At 37.8% G+C, this 6,554-nt stretch overlaps 1 protein-coding gene across 2 annotated transcripts in view; it reads left to right on the top strand.

The window, feature by feature from the left end:
• Nucleotides 1–693: 693 nt before the first annotated feature.
• Nucleotides 694–6,554, top strand: part of LOC111664122 (melanocortin receptor 5-like) — a 22,941-nt gene continuing 17,080 nt past the window's right edge. For both annotated transcript variants that reach the window (XM_023418596.2, XM_087177210.1), the window contains exon 1: nucleotides 694–815. The gene's annotated coding sequence lies outside the window, so the exon portion shown is untranslated. The remainder of the gene's footprint in view (nucleotides 816–6,554) is intronic.

Genomic DNA, 6,554 nt, shown 5'->3' with positions numbered 1-6,554 from the left:
TGTTGTGCTTACTATTTGTTATTGTGCAGCAGTGAGATGGTGGTGGTTTATGTAAGAGTTTGCTCTTGCATGTCCAGTTTTGCTATTTGTTGTTCTGTTGCTGCTGACGTGTAGCTACTCCCCCGTGGTGGTTCATTCACAGATGCACCTCATCAAGCAATCCTGTTCTAACCTCAGCACTTTATATATTTATATTGTCTGACTTACCACGTTTTTTACACTGATGATACCTACAGCTGAAACATGTTCGTTGTTCGCCCCCATATTAAATATTGAGACTATTCAAGTGTGAGTGCTGGAATCTGCTTTACCTTGCAGCACAGCATATGTCTATCCGTACAAATTCCCACTTGAACCAATGCATTCATATAGATTTGTTAAGTCTAAACCTCACATACACACACACATATTCACCAGAAGTTGTATTAAAATATTAGACAGTATTCTACATACTGCAGGTGGTAGAGTTCTGCAGCAGGTCCTCCCCACAGACAGAATCTTCTCAACACGGAGAAAGCTCTGCCTGTTTGGCTGCTGCTTCCTTCATCCTACTGTGAGGGAGATGGCTAAAAATTGCTGGCAGTAGCTGCATGTCGTGTCTGTACTGTCAGATTTGAAGGGGAGGTTCCTCTCTCTCTCTCTCGTTCTCTCGTTCTCTCTCCTCTCTCTCTCTCTCTCTCTCTCTCTCTCACAGCTCAGTATCTCCGCTCTCTCTCACGATGCATGAATCCACAGGTCTGACGATCCACACAGGCATCATCTTATCCATCTGAGGCACTTGGAGGGAAGGATTTGAGTCAGAGCTCCTGCGAGAGGTGAGTCATTTTTTATCTCTGTCTCTCATAATGGATTCAGAAGACATCTTTGCAGTTTTGCAATATTTTCTTGTCAAAACTGTGACTTACAGTTACAGACTATGTAATAGCTGATATTACATAGATACAAATAGAGACCTCAAGGTGTGTGTGATTTTATAGTGACATTGTGATACTTTATTATTTTTGTCTATATAAGATGGAAAGTATTTGTTTGCCTCTGATTCAAAGAGAAGACTTTGTGGTGAATTTATGGGATTTTTCAGGGTTGTATGTTTTGTTGGGGATCTCTTGATGACCTCAATAATATGGCAAGATCCACTACCAATCACTGCATATGAACCCACAAATCATTATAAAAATATTAATGTTATTGTTATTGTTATTGTTATTATTATTATTATTATTACTATTCCTATACAATTAGAAAGTCCCAAATGATCCAACAGGGGATAAATCAAACATTTTAGGCAGCCACCTGTATTTTGCTTTTCTGAAACTCTGCATCATCACAAACACGGTCCACACACTGTTCACCTTATGTATAAAACTGTTTTATACCTTTTGCTTTAATGGACTCAAAGCTACAGAGATAGAGCTTCAATCATGTAGAACCTCCCTGTCAGCTGCTCTGTGACTTCCTATGGAAACACAAACATACTGTAGAGCAGTCCAGATGCTGCTTAGTTCCATGGCATCTTGCCAGATGTGTTTGCTTTAGCTCAAGTTAATATAGCCCTGCATTAAGCCAGAATAACACTCCACTCAGCCAGTGCATGACCAAGAAATACTGTAGGGTAGCTGTGTTTCAGCACAGAGCTGCTTGTTAGCTGGGGGCCGTTAAAACATGGTTTATGTCAGCACACTGTGGGGCACAGAAACTAAGCAAATGAACACCCAGTAAAAGCTGAGAGACCACAGCTTTATTAGAACTGAGAAGACTTAATAGATGCCAACCCCATTGTGAAGGAAATGCTCTGCTTTTTCAGTCTGTTGATGCTGTAATAATTGTCACCACACACAGAGTAGTCACCACTGTGGCAGAGCAGAAGCAGTGTGAGCATCACTCGATGTGAGACGAGGAGCTGTCTTTTCACTGACTGACCCGAATCTGGGCTTTTAATAAACACATCTCCTGGGAAACAAAAACTCTCCCCCACACACAGGTTCATTTTAGTTACATTATTTGTTTTGTTATGATATGTTCATCTCTTCTGTGTGCTTGTCCTCACATTCATATTGTCCTCCTTTAGTCCAAAGTGGATTCATTTTTTAAATATTTTTGGGGAAATTTTGACATAATTCTCTAGATTTACTATTTTTAGTTTTTATCTTATTTTGGAAATTTGATTGCCAGAGAGTCTGCATTGAACGAGGAACACCTCAGTGTCATTAAGCAGCACTATGTCCAGCAGCCCGTCTTGAGAATGATGATGATCATGTTCACATTTTGACTGAGATACCCATACTGAACTGAAATGTAAGAACTGTAGTTTCTATCTGTATATAGTTTGTATATGTATATTAATACATATATTAATATATATATATATATATATATATATATATATATATATGTGTGTGTGTGTGTGTGCTTGCATGTGTGTGTGCGTGCATGCGTGTGTGCTTGTGTTTGTGTGTATATATATCAGTACAAAGTCAGATTGTAAGCGTGATGTCATGACATAAAAAAATGACTCCACTTTGGACTAGCGGAGGACAACATGGATATACATACAGTACATATACATGTATACATACATAGATGTACAAAGTCATGACAGTAGCAATGGCTGGTAATGAGGATTATTGTCAGCTATCTGACTAATTTAAATAATCCTTTAAGTCATTCTCTTGGTAGTATATTCAGTAAATTCTTGATTCTGGAATGATGATGATAGAATGATCTGGGAGAAGAAGACAATACCATTTGACACTATGTTTGTGATAGCGTCGCTATGGCAACCTTTGAAAAAGTGCTCCTGACCATCGTGTTTTGCTATTATCCGTGTCATTGTCATTGGAGTCAGTCACATCACGGGACTGGCCTCAGATTTTTTTTTTTCTCAGCCGCATCTTGTGCTGGATCGGCCTCCAGTCGTGCTGTCCACGCACATCAGAGCGGGAGGACGCTCAGCAGGAGCCGCTTCCCTCTCAGCCGTTCAGCTCTGACAGATGACTGGCATTCAGCATGACTGTCCTTTTTGTTGTCCTTTTGTGCATATTGGGCAATAAAATGTCACAATTAAATGAAAATGAAAATTTAAATGTGGTAAAACAAAAGACAAAAATAAATAATAGGATATCAGAAGAGTCAACTAAAATACATCAATAACCGTCAGTTCAGTAAAAGTGTTCTTTTAAATGTGTTGTAAGAATTATTAATTAAGAAGCTTTATACTTGTCCTTAAACCTCCAGTCCACTCCATAATAGCCTCCTGTCTATCTTTCACTAGCTTTTTTCAACCTCGTAGGTTTTTCTATTCTTATGGTATTGGTACATATTTTATCATTTACAGAGCAGAAGAATCTCCCATTATACCAACTTAAGACTATTGCTAATGACAGTGATTTACTTTCAGGTAAGGGTTGCTATTCCCAATCACAGTATTATTGACTGTTAGCACTGTAGGCTATTGTATTATATATATTGTATGTGATGGATGTTGAGGACTGGATTGCCTTGATGGGTAACTTTAACCATTGTTGATGAGGCTCTCTTGATGGCAGTCTGCTTTGTTTCTGATTTATTTAACCTATCCGTGTGTAATTCATGTCGATAAAATATAGAATGTAGTACACACACATATATATATATATATATATATATGTGACTATATGTAACTGTGTATTCATCCTTTCAAATCACGTACATTTTTTGAACTAGCGCTAATATAGAATTTCATTGAGCTGTAGCTGCCACCAATAAAGGCTTGGCTGCCATTTTTCCAGCAGTTTGTTGACACTATCCGAAATTACATCTCAGAATTATATCTCAGAGGTTGACATGGACAGATTGTTAGAACTCATTTGCTCATGATTGCAGTTTACATGATATGCCCTGAATGTGGCATGATGCTCAGGCTATATTATAACAATATAGATGTATACAACGATTGGTCCTGAGTTTGCCTCTGTGTGTGTAACATCAGTGAAGCCACTGAGACGGCTGCGTGGCGAGCTAGCTTACCAGAAAATACGTGCAGCTAAGCACATTCACGATCAGCCTTCTTTAAGATGACACTGTATAGTGCACATAATAACATCATTTATATAGCCTACTGCATAATGCTATGGTATCACTGTAATGTCAAATAAAGAGTAATAATGATAAAGTTAGTTTCAACTAACCTCTGTCCTAGAAGTAAGAAAACTGGAAATGTGGTGAAGAAACTAAAGGTCGGGTGTGAATAGAAAATAGAACAAATAAAGAGCAATAAATGATCTTAATTAATCTTATAAATAGATTGGTGGTAAACGAAAAAATATTAAAAGCTTTTTGCATATTCTACTAACTGATTGAAAAGTGGAGAGTTTTATATTTGTTTTTACACAATGATGTATTCAGTTATATTTTTTGAATCTTTTACTAGTGTTACTATCTCAGTTTTGGGGCTCCACACAAGCACGTCTTCACATCGCGACAGAACAAGATCTCTGAGAAGCAGCACTTACTGTAGGATAAGGAAGAGTGGTTCATTTCCACCCTGATCACCGCACTGAAAGTCATATGATTGTATTGATATTGACTGCATGAGTGGATTAAACCAGGTAAAGTAGGCCACATTGATAACATAATATCATTATTGGATTTGTTTCATGGCATATTTTACCTGTGCAGTTTTGACGGTGCTGTATAACCTGTAACCAGCTTGTTTGTCCTGTTAATATACTGCAGTTATGTCACTTCCCCTCACAAACTGTGTTGTGTTATATGTGCAAACACCGCAGGCTTGCAGGTTGTTGTTTTGGTGTGATTAATATTTCCATGTGATTAGATTTAATTATATTTGTTGCACTCTGCATAATTGATGTTGTCCTACTCTCTGAGTGAATAATGTAGAAAGGTACACAAACACAAACTGTCACTTGAGAGAAGGCGTCAGCCGTGACCGGAGGCTTTATTTTATTTATTTCATTTCATTTATTTTTGGGTTGTCCATCTGTCCGTCTGTAACATTCTGGTTAATGCTGCATCTCAGTTACGCCTTGAGGGAATTTCCTTCACATTTGGTACAAACATTCACCCGGACCAAAGATACTCTTTAATAAAAGATGACGCATTACCAGCAGCGCCAATGGTAAGAAATGATATACACTTCCTGTCTCCTAAGTGGGCGTGGTTGTTATTGCTTGTTCATGTCAAAACATAGCAACAAAACAATACATTATATTATATTACATTATAATAAACTAGATACAGTTTGAATTTAAGCCAGATTTTGCTGCTCATTTTATCTGCTCAACGCAGTACAAGATCATATCAGTCTAATAATATTATCCGTTGCCCCTTCAAAAACAGCTAAATAATAATAACTAATAGTATTATTACCCTAAGAAATACAAGTTTTATTAAAGTTTTAACTTTTAATTCATGGTGTCATGTATAGGTCCGTCTAAACTTCTGCAGGCGGAAAGCGTCTGCAGCTCTACTGCAGCAGTGACACCAGAACCAGAGCCAACAGAGACAAGAGAGATCTGTGCTGTGAGATCTCGCTAGAGTTGCTTGTTGGGACAGAAATATAGATCTAGAATAAAGTTAATTTTCTCCCAATCATCATCTTAGTGTCAGAATATTTGGAAGATCTGTGGCTTGTGAAAAATGTATCCAATATTTATTTCAGTGAGGTGAAAGTAATAATAATAATAAACATAATAATATGTCATAATCTGTGATCGTCTTCACTTCTCCCATTGGAGTGAACAGACTCAGACCTGCCGCTGGTTTCTGCTTGGACTCAAGGATGAGCTGGTTATATATTGGTGTACAAAGGTCAAAGGTCAAGGTCACTGTGATAAAACACGTAACTCAAGAATTAATTCACTAATTATGAGAAAATTGAACACAAATATCTAATAAGATAAAACGATGAAGTGATTCCATTTTATATCCAAACAGTCAAATGTCAAAACAAAGAGATCGTGACCATATTTCTGCAACTTGACTGGTTGGTGGGGGCATACAGCTGTGATGTGGTGCTTTTAGTTTTTATTCTGATTTTATTTCCCACATGAATATTGAAATAAACTTCAAACCTTAAATATATGCTTGAAATTTTAATAATCATTCATTTATTCTGTTTGAGCTGTTCCTCTCTGCATGTGTGGGTTGAGAGTGTTTATACTGTATTTTACATCCAAATAAGTTTTGCTTGGTCTTTATTGGGTCTCACAACAAAGGAGCTAAAAACCGTGTTCTGCGACAGGGGTGTAAGATCCCAGTCAACAACAGACCCTCTGAGAGTGTCTCGCAGAGCAGGTAACATTCACAGGGGAGACGTGGTTCTGACAGGCGCAGTGTGTTACCTCCAGCACACAATCAGTCACACAGTCACAGACATTATGGTTTAATTTTAACACTAGAGAAGTGTGAATGGGAGGAGGGGAAAGGGGGGGTTATGGCAGTTAGTTATTCTCTCAGTTATGACAGAATCATTTATGCAGTTCATTGACTTACATTTTCACATCACAGCAGACACACATGCTCCCCATCTCTGACATGACATCTTCAAACTGTAG

This window comes from Seriola lalandi, unplaced genomic scaffold, assembly GCF_002814215.2.
Source record: "Seriola lalandi dorsalis isolate HSWRI2012SDOR001 ecotype SW California unplaced genomic scaffold, Sedor1 jcf7180002054583, whole genome shotgun sequence".
NCBI classification, from domain to species: Eukaryota; Metazoa; Chordata; class Actinopteri; order Carangiformes; family Carangidae; genus Seriola; species Seriola lalandi.
Note: the sequence above shows the minus strand (reverse complement) of the source record. Positions and strands in the feature narration are given on the sequence as shown.